Source organism: Lepidochelys olivacea (assembly GCF_965140295.1).
Source record: "Lepidochelys olivacea isolate rLepOli2 genome assembly, chromosome: 7".
Taxonomy (NCBI): Eukaryota; Metazoa; Chordata; order Testudines; family Cheloniidae; genus Lepidochelys; species Lepidochelys olivacea.
Window position 1 is genome coordinate 108,674,495 of NC_140417.1, and position 19,716 is coordinate 108,694,210.

Genomic DNA, 19,716 nt, shown 5'->3' on the forward strand with positions numbered 1-19,716 from the left:
AACACAGCTGCTACTCTGAAACCTAAGCTTCAAAGACACTTCTGCTGTAATACCATTCCTTACAATGGTAATAGCATGACCACACAGGCAAGAAAAAAATGGGGCACAGTCATATTTCAACATGATTATTGTTAGTGGGTGCAGGGGGGTTTAGTTATTCAGGAATCTGAGGCATAAGGAACACCCCCCTCCCCGTGATGAATGTTAAGAATCCAGTGGCTGAAGAGGGAAGTGGCTGTGTTGACAGCTATGTTCAGAGAGCTTGAAAAATCACACTACAGGGTGAAGAGAAGCCTCACCTATAGTGGGTAAGCAAGTTCTAGCTGTATTATTGTAGGCCTTAGGGAAGGCAGATTTGCTGTTGATATATTTGCTTTCAGGATGCATGTAACTCTCTAATCCTGTTAAATAGCAGTGGGTAAAATATATGTAGGGGGGGGTGGGTAGGGGGATTTGAATAAGAGACAAAACAGGGCAAATGGAGGGGAAAGTAATTTAAAATGCCTAACACCTGGCCCCATTCACAATTCTTTCCAGTCTCAGACAAGATGATGATTGTCACTTGCTAAGTATCTAACATCATAATTCATGCAACTAAATCAATACCTGTCTTGTACTACAAACCACCTGTATGGCCAAGGGAAGTAAAGGAATTTCTATTTTTGAAGTTAGCTTGTTATGTGGTGATAAAGATGGATTTACCCATGTATTCTGTCTGCACTACAGTGAAAAAATCTTGCACTCTCCTAAATTTCTCATGAGTTGCTCCTGCCCCTGACCACCCAGATTTGCGTGGACTGTCTGTATGAAGATCTCCCACATGGGAGACAAGGTGACCCATTCTCCCTCCCTGCATTATTTCCCCTCTCCTTGGACAGACCAGCTATAATTCCAAGGATCTGTGCAATGTGGAGGTGGGGGACTGAGAGAAGGGTAGAACAAAAACAGGAGGGAGCAAACTTACATTATCAAACCCCACAGGGAATTTGCTGAAAAGGAAAGACAGCCCCACAGAGTTATAGTACTTCTTCTCCCTCTATACAGGAGAGCTTTCTCCAAGATGACATCTTGTGTGGGATCCCCCTGGAGCCCCACTGAATGAGACCCAGAGGCAAGAACAGGGTGCCTTGGAGCTGATGCAAAGAGAATATGTGCAGGTGGCCTTTTGCCTTTGACAGATGTTGAGATCTGAGGGTTTGGGGACCAGCCCCTCTTCACATATTTCTCCCCCTTCCCAACATAATAATCCAGAGGGAATTCAGTGAGGGGGATGTTGTGGAGCTTTAGTCCCCTCTACACCCCCTCCAAAGGGTTTTTCCAAGGGAGAGGATGATCTGGCCCTTGGCTACTTCCTGTCTCATGGACGACATAGATTTGTTTTTGTCATGCAAGTAGCCATAAATGGCTCAGTAGATTTTAACATCGTAGACTAACAACTGTTTTGCCTCTTATAATTTGTAGGAAGAAGTATTCTGAAGCAGTTAGTTAAAGGCAGGACTAAGTCTAGACCATCCCTGATGGGTGTTTGTCTAACCTGTTCTTAAAAACCTCCAATCATAGAATCATAGAATCATAGAATATCACGGTTGGAAGGGACCTCAGGAGGTCATCTAGTCCAAACCCCTGCTCAAAGCAGGACCAATTCCCAATTAAATCATCCCAGCCAGGGCTTTGTCAAGCCTGACCTTAAAAACTTCTAAGGAAGGAGATTCTACCACCTCCCTAGGTAATGCATTCCAGTGTTTCACCACCGTCCTAGTGAAAAAGTTTTTCCTAATATCCAACCTAAACCTCCCCCACTGCAACTTGAGACCATTACTCCTTGTCCTGTCATCTTCTACCACTGAGAATAGTCTAGAACCATCCTCTTTGGAACCACCTCTCAGGTAGTTGAAAGCAGCTATCAAATCTCCCCTCATTCTTCTCTTCTGCAGACTAAACAATCCCAGTTCCCTCAGCCTCTCCTCATAAGTCATGTGTTCCAGACCCCTAATCATTTTTGTTGCCCTTCGCTGGAGTCTCTCCAATTTATCCACATCCTTTTTGTAGTGCGGGGCCCAAAACTGGACACAGTACTCCAGATGAGGCCTCACCAATGTCGAATAGAGGGGAACAATCACGTCCCTCGATCTGCTGGCTATGCCCCTGCTTATACATCCCAAAATGCCATTGGCCTTCTTGGCAACAAGGGCACACTGTTGACTCATATCCAGCTTCTCGTCCACTGTCACCCCTAGGTCCTTTTCCGCAGAACTGCTGCCTAGCCATTCGGTCCCTAGTCTGTAGCGGTGCATTGGATTCTTCCGTCCTAAGTGCAGGACCCTGCACTTATCCTTGTTGAACCTCTTTTGGCCCAATCCTCCAATTTGTCTAGGTTCCTCTGTATCCTATCCCTACCTGCCACCATATCTACCACTCCTCCTAGTTTAGTATCATCCGCAAATTTGCTGAGAGTGCAATCCACACCATCCTCCAGATCATTTATGAAGATATTGAACAAAACCGGCTCCAGGATCGCCCTTGGGGCACTCCACTTGATACCGGCTGCCATCTAGACATGGAGCCATTGATCACTACCCGTTGAGCCCGACAATCTAGCCAACTTTCTACCCACCTTATAGTGCATTCATCCAGCCCATACTTCTTTAACTTGCTGACAAGAATACTGTGGGAGACCGTGTCAAAAGCTTTGCTAAAGTCAAGAAACAATACATCCACTGCTTTCCCTTCATCCACAGAACCAGTAATCTCATCATAGAAGGCGATTAGATTAGTCAGGAATGACCGTCCCTTGGTGAATCCATGCTGACTGTTCCTGATCACTTTCCTCTCATGTAAGTGCTTCAGGATTGATTCCTTGAGGACCTGCTCCATGATTTTTCCGGGGACTGAGGTGAGGCTGACTGGCCTGTAGTTCCCAGGATCCTCCTTCTTCCCTTTTTTAAAGATGGGCACTACATTAGCCTTTTTCCAGTCGTCCGGGACTTCCCCCGATCGCCTTGAGTTTTCAAAGTTAATGGCCAATGGCTCTGCAATCACAGCCGCCAGCTCCTTTAGCACTCTCGGATGCAACGCATCCAGCCCCATGGACTTGTGCACGTCCAGCTTTTCTAAATAGTCCCTAACCACTTCTTTCTCCACAGAGGGCTGGCCACCTACTCCCCATGCTGTGTTGCCCAGCGCAGCAGTCTAGGAGCTGACCTTGTTCATGAAGACAGAGGCAAAAAAGCATTGAGTACATTAGCTTTTTCCACATCCTCTGTCACTAGGTTGCCTCCCTCATTCAGTAAGGGGCCCACACTTTCCTTGGCTTTCTTCTTGTTGCCAACATACCTGAAGAAACCCTTCTTGTTACTCTTGACATCTCTTGCTAGCTGCAGCTCTAGGTGCGATTTGGCCCTCCTGAGTTCATTCCTACATGCCCGAGCAACATTTTTATACGCTTCCCTGGTCATTTGTCCAATCTTCCACTTCTTGTAAGCTTCTTTTTTATGTTTAAGATCCGCAAGGATTTCACTGTTAAGCCAAGCTGGTCGCCTGCCATATTTACTATTCGTTCGACACATCGGGATGGTTTGTCTCTGTAACCTCAATAGGGATTCCTTGAAATACAGCCAGTTCTCCTGGACTCCTTTCCCCCTCATGTTATTCCCCCAGGGGATCCTACCCATCAGTTCCCTGAGGGAGTCGAAGTCTGCTTTCCTGAAGTCCAGGTTCCGTATTCTGCTGCTTACCTTTCTTCCCTGTGTCAGGATCCTGAACTCGACCAACTCATGGTCACTGCCTCCCAGATTCCCATCCACTTTTGCTTCCCCTACTAATTCTTCCCTGTTTGTGAGCAGCAGGTCAAGAAAAGCTCCCCCCCTAGTTGGCTCCTCTAGCACTTGCACCAGGAAATTGTCCCCTACGCTTTCCAAAAACTTCCTGGATTGTCTATGCACCGCTGTATTGCTCTCCCAGCAGATATCAGGATGATTAAAGTCGCCCATGAGAACCAGAGCGTGCGATCTAGTAGCTTCTGTGAGTTGCTGGAAGAAAGCCTCATCCACCTCATCCCCCTGGTCCGGTGGCCTATAGCAGACTCCCACCACTACATCACTCTTGTTGCTCACACTTCTAAACTTAATCCAGAGACACTCAGGTTTTTCTGCAGTTTCATACCGGAGCTCTGAGCAGTCATACTGCTCCCTTACATACAGTGCTACTCCCCCACCTTTTCTGCCCTGCCTGTCCTTCCTGAACAGTTTATAACCATCCATGACAGTACTCCAGTCATGTGAGTTATCCCACCAAGTCTCTGTTATTCCAATCACGTCATAATTCCTTGCCTTCACCAGGGCCTCCAGTTCTCCCTGCTTGTTTCCAAGGCTTTGTGCATTTGTATATAGGCACTTGAGATAACCTGCTGATCGCCCCTCATTCTCAGTATGAGGCAGGACCCCTCCCCTCACAGACATTCCTGCCTGTGCTTCCTCCCGGTATCCTGCTTGCCCACTTACCTCAGGGCTTTGGTCTCCTTCCCCCGGTGAACCTAGTTTAGAGCCCTCCTCACTAGGTTAGCCAGCCTGCTCACAAAGATGCTCTTCCCTCTTTTTGTTAGGTGGAGCCCGTCTCTGCCCAGCACTCCTCCTTCATGGAACACCATCCCATGGTCAAAGAAGCCAAAGCCTTCTCTCCAACACCACCTGCGTAGCCATTCGTTGACTTTCACGATTCGACGGTCCCTACCCCAGCCTTTTCCTTCCACGGGGAGGATGGATGAGAACATCACTTGCACCTCAAACTCCTTTATCCTTCTTCCCAGAGCCACGTAGTCTGCAGTGATCCGCTCAAGGTCATTCTTGGCAGTATCATTGGTGCCCACGTGGAGAAGCAGGAAGGGGTAGCGATCCGAGGGCGTGATGAGTCTTGGATGAGTCTCCAGTGATGGATATTCCACAACCTCCAGAGATAATTTGTTGCAGTGCTTATCTACTCTGACATAACATTTAACTTAAAGCTTCCTTGTGGCAATTTAAGACCATTCCTTCGTGTTCTGTCCTCAGTGGTTAAGGAGAATAATTTATCACCCTCCTCAGGGCTTAAATTATCAGGTTATTTCCTAGAGCCCACACACACACACACACCTCCCTCCCATTTGGGGCTCAGGGCATTAGCCCTATGGGTCAGGGTGAGGAGGCTCGAAGTGGTATCAGGACTCCCACAAATTTGAAAATATTTACCGGAGCTCCGCTCTGGATGGCTCTGGCTGAATTTAAATCCTGACCCTCCTCTTTATAAGAATCTTTTATGTACTTGAAGACTGTTTTCCTGTCCCCACCCCCCTCAGTCTTCTCTTCCCCAGACAAAACAAACCCTGTTTTTTCAGTTGTAGATCATGTTTTCTAGACCTTTAATTATTTTTGTTGCTCTTCTCTGGGCTTGCTCCAATTTGTCCACTTTTTCCGAAGTATGGACACAGTACTCCAGTTGAGGCCTTACTGGTGCTGAGTAGAGTGGAAAAATTACTTTTTTTGTCTTGCTTATGACACTCCTGCTAATACGTCCCAGAATGATGACATTTTTGGCAACAGTTTTCTACTGACTCATCTTTAATTTATGGTCCAGTAAAACCCCCAGATCCTTTTCTGCCATACTCCTTTCTAGGCAGTCATTTCCCATTTTGTATTTTTGCAAGTGGTTATTCCTTCTGTGACATTGCACTCCATATGTTTTATGGAAATATGTTAATGAGTGTGAATATAATGTAACTGGAATATGCTTTATGCAAAGGTCTCTTGTAAGGTATCATTACAAAGCTTATAATCTACTGAGTGTGTTCATCCTATTTGTATGTATGTATCATTCTTGTATCTAAAACTAAAAATATGAAGTATAACACTGAAGTTCTATTGTAATTATGCAACGTGTGGGCCACTAATGGTGGCTTGGAATCTTGATGGCTCCCATTAACTAGGACAATTAACTGTAGATGGCTCTGTTTACCTGCATGGATTCACTGCAAATGTGCGGACCAGACTTGGAAGAATGGAGGGGGGCTCACAGGACATGTGAACATGTCCCATGATACTGGAATCCATCTTTAACCTGGTACTTTTCCATGTAGAAGGAGGGGTGGGAACCCAGAGAGAGACAAAGGATCCCCGCCTTGTGCCAAAGCTATAAAAGGGGGTGGAACAGAACAAAGGGGGCTGCCAGTCATGAGAAATCCCCTAGTTACCACCTGAGCTGAAACTAACAAGGATTATACCAGGGAAAAGGATTGGGCCCAGACTAGGAAGAAGTCTAGTCGGTGAAAGAAGCTTATTGGAACATCTCTAAGGGTGAGATTTACCTGTATTCAGTTTCTTAATGTATTAGGCTTAGACTTGCATGTTTTGTTTTATTTTGCTTGGTAACTTACTTTGTTCTCTCTGTTATTATTTGAAACCACTTAAATCCTACTTTTTATACTTAATAAAATAACTTTTGTTTATTGATAAACCCAGAGTAAGTGATTAATACCTGGAGGAGCAAACAGCTGTGCATATCTCTCTATCAGTGTTATAGAGGGCGGACAAGTTATGAGTTTACCCTGTATAAGCTTTATATAGAGTAAAACAGATTTATTTGGGGTTTGGAGCCCATGGGGAGCTGGGTGTCCAGGTGCTGGAGACAGGAGTACTTGCTGGGCTGTTTTCAGTTAAGTCTGCAGCTTTGGGGGCATGGTTCAGACCCTGGGTCTGTGTTGCAGCAGGTTAGCCTGTCTGACTCAACAAGACAGGTTTCTGGAGTCCCAACCTGGCAAAGAAAATGGGCTCAGAGGTAGTTTCTGCACATCAGGTGACAGTCCCAAGGGGGTCTCTGTGACCGAACCTGTCACACCTTCCTCAGTGTATTAACTTACATTTGTCCTTACTGAATTTCATCCTGTTTCTTTCAGACCATTTCTCAAGTTTGTCAAGATCATTTTGAATTCTAATCCTACCCTCCAAAATGTTTGCAACCACTCCCAGCTTGGTATCATCCACAAAGAGTACTCTCTATGCCATTTTCCAAATCATTTATGAAGATATTGAATAGAACCAGACCCAGGACAGATGCTTGTGAGACTCCACTCGATATGCCCTTCCAGCTTGGCTGTGAACCATTGATAACTACACTCTGAATACAGTTTGCCAATCAGTTTGTGCACCTACCATATTGTAGGTTCATCTAGGCTGTGTTTCCCAGGTTTATTTATGAGAAGGTCAAATGAGACAGTATCAAAAGCCTTATTAGAGTCAAGATATAGCACATCTACTGTTTCCCTCTATCCACAAGGCTTGTTGCCCAATCAAAAAGGATATGAGGTTGGTGTGACATGATTTGTTCTTGCCAAATCCATGTTGACTGTTATTTATCACCTTATTATCTTCTAGGTGCTTACAGATTGATTATTTGCTCCATTATCTTTCTGTAGTGATGTTAAACTAACTGGTCTATAACTCGCTGGGTTGTCCTTATTCCCCTTTTTATAGATAGGTACTCTATTTGCCCTTTTCCAGTCCTCTGGGACTCTCCTGTCTCCATGAGCTCGCAAAGATAATGGCTAATGGCTCAAAAAATCTCTTCAGACAGTTCCATAAGTATTCTACAATGTATTTTGTCAGGTCCTGCTGACTTGAAGATATCTAACTTGTCTAAGTAATTCTTAACTTGTTCTTTCCCTTATTTTAGCCTTGGATACTACCCCATTTACACTGCTATTCACTATGTTAGTCATCCAATCATTCCTAACCATTTTAATGAAAGTGAATAATGAAACACTGGACTAACATGGCATTCAGTGACTACCACCCACATACACAGGGTGAAATCCTGGCTCCTTTGAAGTCAATAGCAATATTCCCATTGACGTCAATAGGGTCAAGATTTCATCCCCAATTTACATCAGGTCCAGGAGCTGTCCTGATTTTATATCATTGCCAGTGTAATCAGTGCTTCTGAGAGTGTCATCCTTCTGTACACTGTACAGTGTGTGCATTCCACTGCCATCTACTGTGTTGGATGTCAGACATGAACAAGAGTCTGTTACCATCTCACTCACTCTAGTGTCTAGATAGGATAAAAGGCCTATTATTGCTACCACTAACAGAAATTCGCCTTTAGCTTATGTAATAGGACCCATTTTATTTTATTTATTGAGCAGAATGTCCCAAGTTTTATTCCTGCTGTCAAACACAAAGTCCATGTGACCATGGTGAATGGTGGAACTGATGGCTAAGAACTCCATGAAGGGGTTATTGTTACAAAGTCTGGGTCTGATCCTGATCCTGCTGACCACTTCTTGATCCACACGGGAGTTGTGTGAACTCTGTAGCACCTTCTATTAGGTAAGCAAAATACCACCAAAGTCTGTCATTAGCACACAGTCATCCTTTGTTTGAAGCACCCTGTTATTCAGTAATGTTCATATCATTGTAGGATTAAAAGATGTTTAAAAATAGAAAAAAGGAAAATGAAAGGAAGGTGAAATAGGGTTCAAGCAGTAAAAGACTTCATTGCCTAAACTTCTCCTTGGTCTGATCATTAGTCAAGCATGTTCCTATCCGTTAATTGTGAGGAAAACTTATATTAATTATTTATGGGTAATTAATTTAATCAGATGGAGCCTGGGTGAATGTAATTATCCAAGGAAAACCCCCATCGTGGATAAATCTTGACAATGAAAAAACAAATACAAACTTAAACACTGCTCTGATATGGCCTGACTCAAAGCCTGTTGAGATCTATGGGAGTCTCTCAGAACTGTACTGAAAAAGTTTTAAGTTCTTTTATTCATACAGTGATTGTAAATGTTTCACACAACTATGTACAATCCACAAAATTGAAGCTACATTAACAATTCAGCACTACCTGAATAGCATATCCATTTAGCCTAGCTCTCCTGCTGTCAAGTTTTTTTAAAGCCTTTTCACATTTCCTCCATTTCTGTCCATTCCACATTGTATTCCATTCAACACTGCATTCAACATCATACTGTACCACATATCTAAACTCCAAGAAGAATATGACCATTCCATGTATAACAGAAACCTGGGGCCTTTTGTAATCTGTCACTTTGTCATTGTAGATGTAAGCCATACCTGCATGGTGTGGTGTTCTGTCCCCCTCTATAGATGGTGAGGCCAACTAGAGTGTGATGAGCCTGCTGCCTCCGTGGTTAGTAGCGGCTCATTCATTAAACTCCAGCAGTCCCAGGTTCAATCCCCATTACTGACACCCTGGGGTGTTGGGATTATAAGTGGTAGCCCTTACAAGAAATTTCATTGGGAAGTCTCTTGAAGTTGGACCCCTCCACAGGTGGCTAAACTAACGAGAGTGATGAGACTATTACAGCCTTGGCTGAGAAACTTGGGCCTTTTAGTTCAGGCAGTAGAGGTGCATGCATTAAGATCCAGAGCTCCAGGTCCAATTTCCGCTGCCGATAACCCACGTGGGGGTGTCAGCATTACATAGAGAACACATTTCCCTGACTTTAGGGACAATAGTCATTGCCTAGGATGTTCCATAAACATGATATTCTATCCAAATTTCAGTATTTGTGCATTCTAAGTCTGAGTGTAAAAGAACTGTAACTAAAAAAGAGGCTAATTATAAAGTAACGTACAGTAGTATAATGTAGCTGGAGACAGTGTGACAAAGCTGAGAAAAACAAAGAAAATCAGAAATGAGCAGATAATAATTATGAACCTCTAATATTCAACAAGATCCTGGATCAAAATAATCAGAGACAGAAAGAGAAATCTATATTCACTCTTTGTCAGGATAAATAGCTCCGGCAATGGTTTAAATTACAAACCAAACCTGGAAACTCTGGTGATATGACTTTAATAGAATAAACACCGTGATCATTCTTCATAATTATCCCTCACTAAGTTCTCTATGAGTCCATAGACTTTTAAGATCATTTATTAATGAAACATTCCATACTCTTCTCAGCTATGCCAGCACAGCAATTACTTTATCTTCCTGACTGCAAAAGCTCTGAAGTTTAGTTGCAACACAAATCACCTCAGACACAGTGCTCAAGAGAGTCTCTTCAGATTTTCTAGCTGACATTGTCCTTGGCTGTTGTTTTGCTAGATGCCTGGGGCTGCCTTGAATTCTTCTTTTTATTTACAAGAAGTGGCTGCTCTCTAGGTATAAAATCATTCTGTATTTCACTTCCTTTACTCCTCACCTCTCCCGTTCAACAATTTCTTTCTTCTTTAACTCACATTTAAAATAGGCCCAAACCAAACCCCATGAGCTGGATACCTCCAAATGTTTAGAATTTATGAACCAAGGCTGGAATTTTTAAAAGTGCTGAAGGGAGTTAGGCAGCAGGCCAGAATTACAGTGTATTTCATCTTATGTCCAAAGGTACTTATATGGCCTCCTTTACCATAGTGTCTGAGCACCTCACTTTCTGTCATGTATTTTATCCTCACAACACCTCTCTGAAGTAGAGCAATACTATTATCCCCATCTGTCATATAAAGAACTGAGACAGCAAAAGGTTAAGAGACTTGACCATGGTCGCAGGGGAATTATCTAGCAGAGCAGGGAAGGTCAATGGAATGGGAGTTTGGCACCAGGGAATGCCTGATTAGGCACTTCTGAAAATTTCACGAGGTGCCTATCTGCATCTTTTGGTGCCTAAATATCTTTGTTCCATCTGGGCCTCAATTCCTATTGAATTTCAATGGGATTTGGGTGCCTAACTCTGGAACTGAGCTGTGTGGCTTGGACCCATCTATACTTACGGTATGTTGAGCAAAAACCTTACCTGGGAGTAATACTTATTCTTAAGAATAGCCTGCTGTTATCGTGGTTTATGGAAGAAAGAAGTGAATTCTCTAGCATTTGCATATAATACAGGTTTTGTATTTCATATTTTAGAGCAGTTCTCAGGCCTCATGAACAGTTCATTCACTCTCTGCGGAGCCTTGGCTGGATGTATCATCCTCTGGTGGATGTATCCTGACAATAAAGGATGGTATAGCTGCTGTCACAATTCACTTCACCAGTCTGCACTCACCTTTACCTTGCACTTGGGACCTAATGCCGCAGGCCTCATGCAAGCAAAGCTCTGGCTGCTTTCATTGGAATCTGTGTTCAAAAGAGCTACAGAATTAGGTCCAAGCAATTTAGGGAGCAGAGACTAAATGTAGTCTAAGAAGGACAGAGAACACTGAGGAGGAGGGATTAAATAGCTTTCTACACCTCTAGCATTACTTCCAGCTGATAATATGTATATATAAAAATCTAAGGAGGAGGAAAAGTACAGCAGAAAGAAAAATATCTCTAGGCCCAATTATAAGAGGTCAGAAGGCTGAACTCCCCAAAGTCCTGAGAACTCAATTTATCCCAGCACAATCTCCCATCAGCTGACACTTTGAGAAACAGGGAGAAAAAACAAGAAAAAAATATAAAGCATTTACTTGTTTTCTAGGTGCTACAACATGCAATGATGATTATAAAGAGGACAGACAGTGTTTAGTCCTCATTTCGTTCTCTTTCCCCCTAAATCCACAGCTGTTCCTGAGGTTCACAGCCTTCTTCTCTTCTTTTCCTCAAAATCCATATGCCTCTCCCCTCCCAGGAAAAGAATCTACCTTAAATAGTACTTGTCAAGTCCTTGGCAAAAGGGTTCTTCCCCAAAGTGCCCTGCCTTGATAATGTATCAGGACATTACCAAAATCCACATCTGCCAGAGCATTTCAGGATCGTTCCTACCTTCAGGGGAAAAAAGTAAGAGGCTTAAGAATATTGTACGCACTACTACAGAGGAGGGTGCCAATATAAAGAGAGAGAGGGAGAGATTTTCTGGGTGCTGTGCTGGTGCTGAAAAATGAGGCATATCTCCAGTTTCTTTCTATTCAGTTATCCACAAGCAGAACTGACAGTGAAGAAGCTGCATATTGTAGTCAGTGGCAAAGCATAATTTCTTCAAACAAGGATGATTAAGAAATAAACCAACAGTTGGGCACTAGAGTCTGATCTTTCCACAGCAATGTACATGCTGCCAAGGGGAAAGTATATTAATAGCTTGAGTGCTAGGCTTTCTGAGGCATTGGCTACAGCTGATAAGAATCATATGTTGATTGGCATGTAGCTGGGAACTTTCTATACAACATAGCAGTATGTCCCTTTCCATCCCCAGCAGACCCTTCTAAACTAGAGCTGAAACGAAATGGAGCACTGTTGCCCCATCCCTCCCCCTCCAATAAAGCAGGACCACCACGGTTGTGCTGCATAGGAGGTAAGGCCATTTCAGGGAAGGTACTCAAGGGGAATCTATACTTCCACATACAGCAGAGCTGGAATCCACATGCAGTTTTAGCACGGAGTGGAGTTTGGAGAAGGGCCTGAATGGATTGTGACTATCGCAACAATAATGATGGAATCCAGCAGCCGCAAAGCCACAGGGTCAACTCAGTCTATAATGAGGCTCATAAGGAGCTTAGGGATAATGGTAGGATGACAAATTAGAATGAGGATATGGAGGTAGATATTACCACATCCGAGGTAGAAGCCAAACTTGAACAGGGACTAAATAGGGGGGCCCAGATAATCTTAATCCAAGAATATTAAAGGAACTGGCACATGAAATTGCAAGTCCATTAGCAAAATTTTTTAATGAATCTGTAAACTCAGGGGTTGTACCGTATGACTGGAGAATTGCTAACATAGTTCCTATTTTTAAGAAAGGAAAAAAAAGTGATCCGGGTAACTACCTGTTAGTTTGACATCTGTAGTATGCAAGGTCTTGGAAAAAATTTTGAAGGAGAAAGTAGTTAAGGACATTGAGGTCAATGGTAATTGGGACAAAATACAACATGGTTTTACAAAAGATAGATCGTGTCAAACCAACCTGATCTCCTTCTTTGAGAAGGTAACAGATTTTTTAGACAAAGGAAACGCAGTGGTTCTAATTTACCTAGATTTCACTACAGCATTTGATTGGTTCAACATGGGGAATTATTAGCTAAATTATTATTATTATTATTAGCTAAATTGGAAAAGATGGGAATCAATATTGAAATTGAAAGGTGGGTAAGGAATTGGTTAAAAGGGAAACTACAGCGGGTCACACTGAAAGGTGAACTGTCAGGCTGGAAGGAGGTTACTAGTGGAGATCCTCAGGGACCAATATTGGTTTTGGGACCAATCTTATTTAATCTTTTTATTACTGACCTTGGCACAAAAAGCAAGAATGTGCTAATAAAGGTCGTGGATGACACAAAGTTGGGAGGTATTGCCAATTTAGAGAAGGACTGGATATCATACAGGAAGATCTGGATGACCTTGTAAACTGGAGTAATAGTAATACGATGGGACTTAATAGTGAAAAGTGCAAGGTCACGCATTTAGGGATTAATAATAAGAATTTTTGTTATAAATTGGGGACGCATCACTTGGAAGTAACAGAGGAGGAGAAGGACCTCGGAGTATTGGTTGATCACAGGATGACTATGAGCCGCCAATGTGATATGGCCGGGAAAAAAGGTAATGCAGTCTTGGGATGCATCAGGTGAGGTATTTCCAGTAGAGATAAGGAGGTGTTAGTACCGTTATACAAGGCACTGGTGAGACCTCATCTGGAATATTGTGTGCAGTTCTGGTCTCCCATGTTTAAGAAAGATGAATTCAAACTGGAACAGGTACAGAGAAGGGCTACTAGGATGATCCAAGGAATGGAAAACCTGTCTTATGAACGGAGACTCAAGGAGCTTGGCTTGTTTAGCCTAACCAAAAGAAGGTTGAGGGGAGATATGATTGTTCTCTATAAATATATCAGAGGGATAAATAAATTAGACGAAGGTTTCTAACCATCAGAGGAGTGAAGTTCTGGAACAGCCTTCCAAGGGAAGCAGTGGGGGCAAAAGACACATCTGGCTTCAAGACTAAGCTTGATAAGTTTATGGAAGGGATGATATGATGGGCTAGATCTTCAACTATTAACGGTAGATATGCCCAATGGCCTGTTATGGGATGTTAGATGGGGAGGGATCTGAGTTATTACAGAGAATTCTTTCCTGGGTGTCTGGCTGATGAGTCTTGCCCACATGCTCAGGGTTCAGCTGATCGCCATATTTGGGGTTGGGAAGGAGTTTTCCTCCAGGGCAGATTGGCAGATTCGCCTTCCTCTGCAGCGTGGGGCATGGGTCACTTGTTGGAGGATTCTCTGCACCTCAAAGTCTTTAAACCACAATTGAGGACGTCAATAGCTCAGACATAGGTTAGGGGTTTGTTACAGGAGTGGGTGGGTGAGATTCTGTGGCCTGCGTTGTGCAGGAGGTCAGACTAGACGATCATAATGGTCCCTTCTAACCTTAAAGTCTATAATTCTATGGTTCTATGATTCATTGCATGAATCAGCACAGAAACTTAGTCTGTTGCCCTGCATAGGCACTGTCCAGCTGCGTGTAGATGCATAGACTGTTGGTCCTTCATCAGTTGAGACTGAGCCGATCACAACACATCTTCTAGTCTTCTCTCACTCTTGCCATCCTTCGCCCTGCTTGTTCATATCTCCTTGTTAGGAAATCATCCCACCTCTTTGGAGTCTGACCACATGGCCGTTTCTATTCTTGCGGATACCACTCAGATATAGCTGCAGTCTATCTGTTGTCACTGAGTCGGGCCACATGTCCCGCCCACTGCATTTTGCTGAGCCTGCTTTCAACAACAATGTCTCTCACTCCAGACTGCGGCCTAATTATTTCGTTGGGGATGTGATCGTGGAGCGAAGTGTGCAAAAATGTTCTTTCCATTGTCCTCTGTGTGACAGACAGTTGATGTTCTTCAATCTTTGTCAGCGACCATGTTTCGCTGCCATATAACATTGCTGGAAGCACGGTCAAGTTAAAAAGATTTGCACGAATTGTTTTGCTGATCTTTCCTTGGAGGATGTCCTTGATGTCACTGAATGCGCACCATCCAGCTTTTTTTCTGCACAACAGTTCACCTTTCTGATCGTGGCACACGTTGACTTCTTGGCCCAAATAAACATATTTATCAATATCTTGGATCTGCTCTCCTCCAAGAGTTATTTGGGTTCTTGGAAGATCATCTGATCTCGTGTATTTTGTTTTCAATCAGTTCATTTTTAATCCGACTTGACTGGGCTGTATTTTCGGCTATCAGCACTATATCATCTGCGAACCTGAGGTGGTTTAGCCGCTCGCCATTGATATTAATCCCTCCTTTCAAGTCTGCTTGTCGAAAAACCAATTCAAGACATGCTGTGAATAATTTTGGTGAAATTGTATCTCCTTGTTTCACACCTTTCTCGATGGGGATTCGGAGGGGAGTATCAAACAGCGATATGTCCGTGCTGCAGCCAGAGTTTGCTTCCTTTAGTAATGTGATATATTTTGCGCTGATGTCCTGTTCTGAAAGAGCTTCAAGAACATCATTAGTCTCTACTCTGTCGAACGCCTTCTCGTAGTCCACAAAGGCAATGCATAAAGGGAACTTGTGTTCCCTTGAACACTCTAGTAGTTGGTTTAGAGTGAAGATCTGGTCTATTATGCTGTAATTCCTTCAAAAGCCAGCCTTCTCTCTAGGTAGCTGTTCATCCAGGTTTCGCGACAGTCAATTTGTTATTATTTTAGTGAACAACTTATAGATATGTGAAAGCAGGCAGATCAGGTGATAGTTCTTTAGATTTTCTCGATCGCCTTTCTTATGCAGCAAGATGGTATTGGACTCTTTCCAACTGGATGGTATTTTCTGAATTTTCAGGTAGTTGCTGAACCTTTGGGCGAGAGCTTTCCAAAGTTCCTGACCTCCCACCTTACACACTTCTGCTGTCAGACCGTCCTTGCTTTGAGCCTTCCCCTCTTTCATTAGATGGACTGCATGATGGACTTTGCTGATGAGAACAGGGAGTATGTATTCATCGGTTTGTTGAAGTGATGGCATTGGGAAGTCTATATGAGATGCAAACAGCTGGGTATAGAAATCCCTGCAGATTGCCTCCATCTCTGTTTGATCGGTTACTAATTCTCCATCCCTGTTCTCCAAGCCAATAATGATGACCTGTACAATGCCAGTTCCCGTTTGCATTTTTTGAGACTTTTACAATCTTCAGCAGCCTTTAGAAGCTTTTTGGTTTGAAATTTCTCGAAGTCTTCCTTCAACTTCAACTTCATTCATATGAGCTTGCAGAGAAGGGAGTACTCAAGCCTGTCGCTGCCATTGCTTTTCATTTTCCTCCTCTTCTCCAATAAAGTCTTTGTATTCTCCAAGATTCTTCCACTAGCTCTTCTTGGTTTTTCACACTCAGTTGATTTCACACACCGTTTCAGTCTCTTACGGAAGTTCTCGTAATCGTTGTTGCAGTCATCCAGGAGGCTCCAATCTTCCCTAGAAATGTTTTCCTTCAGGATTGCCTCGTCGAAAGCTACCAGTTGGTGCCTCCTGTTTGCCATACACAGTGCCTTTTTCTCCACCTTCACAGTGAATGTGAGTCTGGCTATCAGTAGGCGATGATTGCTACTGATATTGAATGATGGCACTACAGAAATATTCTGCACGATGCATCATCTATCGATCAGAAAGTAATTGATTTCATTTTTTGTCTTCGCGTTTGGTGCAATCCAGGTCGATCTTCTGTTGGCCTTCTTTTGGAACCAGGTGTTACCAATGAACATTCTCTTTGTCTCTGCCAATATAGCTAGTCATTCTCCGATACTGTACCTTCCTATGAACTTTTTGCCCTCTCTCCCTCTTCCAACTTTGGCGTTAAAATCTCCCATCACAATCATATATGTGGAACTCTGACTGAGGGTTTCCTCCAGTTCCTGATAGAATCCTTCCACATCATCATCTTTGCATGCACTTGTGGGAGCATAGATCTGGATGATTTTGAGGGTACTATTTCAGTTCAATCAGAGATAAAGCACCCCAATATGCGATGACTTCAAATGGCATGAGACAATTTTCAAAGACCATTCCTTGTTTATGAAGAATCCAACCCCTCCAACTGTCCTAGTGCCTTCTCGTTTTCCTAGAATGACCGTGCTTCCATCCCTCCACCTGACCTCCATCTCCTTCTTTCATCGCGTTTCGCAAACACCCAGCACATTGCAAGCTGTTTTTGCCTTTTCCTCCATGAGATGGTTTATCAATTCCTCCCTCATCAGTGTTCTGCAGTTATAAATGAACACAGAGAGTTGTCCGGTTTCCTTTTGGTGACCATTTCCTCTCGTCGTTCGAATGCCTCACTGCCTCGGGAGTGGGGATCAAGGATCATGCAGAGAACTGAGACTTGGTTTTCCATGTTGTTTTAGCCATTGTTTTCAGCCACCCGCTGGCTGGACTGTCAGTGGTGCCATCTGTCCATTTACACTGGTCCATCTACACTGTCCATCTACTCTGGTTTATTTCCCAGATCGCAGTCCAGAACAGCTTCTGATTTGATTGCTTTTAAAAACAAGGAAACAAAAATATCTAACTTTCCTTCTTAAGTGTTTTTATTCCTTTACTAGTCAGTGTCAGAGCAAATTACTGCAAATCCCTGGGAACAATGTTCCTGACTTTGTATTGCAGCTCTCATTTTCACGGACACTTCCTTATCTAATTTCTCATTTTGTTTTGGAGAAGTGGAACAATTTCTGTGTCTAGTTTATAATTGCCATCATTCAACTTAGTCTAAAACAGCCTGTGTGATGCTAATCATAAGTACAGGACCTGACTGGCCTCTCACTGACACTGGCATAAGTCAGGAGTTGCACCAGTGAAATTAATTGAGTTACACAGATGTAAACATGGTCTGAAAGAAGAATCAGACCCAGTGTCTCATTTGCTGCTGTTTGTATATCACACTGGAAGGCTGTCATATCACATAATTATGAAGAGAGGGTTGGGTCTGCAGAAGACCATTGTGATGAGAAGAATTTGGATCTTGCCAAACACTAATGTATGTGATGAGTGGGATCACATGTCTTGATACAAAGTCAAATAATCTGTTATTCAAGAGGGGTAACCCCATTTCCCCCCGAAAACTGTGCAGCAACTGAAAAAAATGGAAAATAGCTTCTGAACGGCAGCTGAAGAAATATTAGGCTAGAGGGTGTGGAGAAAAATGTGAGCACCTGTGAGGCCAGGATGATAGCTCCAGTCACATGAAAGTGGCTAGCCAACTGACAATTGTCACAGCGTGTCTGCACCTACATTCTAATTTTAAGAGATGTGAGCATATATTTAAAATGGCCTCTGATTCTTAGAGAAGGGAATACAGACTCCTATGACTAGAAACTCTGTTATTCCTTACTGGCACTGAACACAGGAAAAGGAGGAGCGAAGATGACTTCTGAATTCTGTTCTGGGCTGGAGGAAGGGGGCCTCTCCACTCTGTGGTACAACTTTGAGCAGCTTCAAGGCTACTCTAAATTTCACCAGCTTGGAGTAGCTATATGTGTGTGTGTGTATGCGCATGCGAGCATGCTGCAATCAAAGACCTGCAGCAGCAAGCCTCAGCGCCTGGGTCAGTTGACTCTGGCTCATGGGGAGTCAACCTGTGGGGCTAAAAATAACAGCGTAGACATTCCTGCTCGAGCTGGAGTCTGGGCTCTGAAACCCAGCAAGGTTGGGGGGGGGGGTCTTGGAGCCCAGGGCTTAGCCCAAGTGGGAACAGTCTACACTGCTGTTTTAACCACCCAGCCTGAGCCCTACGAGCCCTAGTCAATTGATTGGTGTTCTGAGACTTGGTGTTGTGGATTTTTCTTTGCAGTGTGGATGTACCCTGAGAGCCTTTTCACCAGTGCAGAATATTCAGGGCACACTACTCCAGACACATAGCCTCTGGTTCCCTCCCTCTCGCCCTTTCCCTACACCCAACACATTCACTATTCTGGGGCTTGCATAGGGACTTGCATGAGCTATTACACTGGCAGGAACATTCTGTAGTAGCTCCCTTGTAATCTGTAGGTGGTATTTCCAGACTAGGATCGTGGGACAATATGCAGGGAAGTTTATACTGCACTTGCCAATGCTTTACCCATTCTGTGGAGGGTTTTTCATTTTCAGAGGTGTCAATCTGGCACATTGTCTATAGCTGAATTTTTTGAGTGAAGTTATTTTGTGATCTGAATACTGTTTTAAGTAAAAACAGTGCTATCCTGTGATGTCCATAACTCAAAGAGTTTGCCCCGTATTCACTCTGCAATAAAACTTATTTGCCCATTTCTACTATTAGGGCTGGAACAAACATATTTGATGAGATGAAACAGCATCAGGCTGAAAAAACTCAACAGAACAATAAACCTGCTGTCACCTACAAAAAGTAATATGTGAATCCACTCATAAGACTGGATGCATACAAACAGAAAATAACTCAGGGCTAAGGACAGTAGCCAGTGGAGCACCGGCAATAACAAAGAAGGAGCTCGGAGAAAATATTGAGAAGTATGTGATTGACTGGATAAATAAATACTGATTCCAACACAGAAAAGAGTTACGAGAAATGCATGTAATGAAGCTGACCAGTCCTGAATGGTGATGAATCTGTTGAGTAGCTGTATTATGAAGGGAAAGAGTTGCCAGCAATAAAAAAATCACACCTGCTTCAAATCATCTTAAAAGATAGATTTAAATCACATATCAAAGCAGATTCATTTGAGTGCAACATGCTTTCCTACATTCAGACTGATTCATGAGACAGCCATGTACACATTGTAATAGCTAAAAGATCTGAGACAC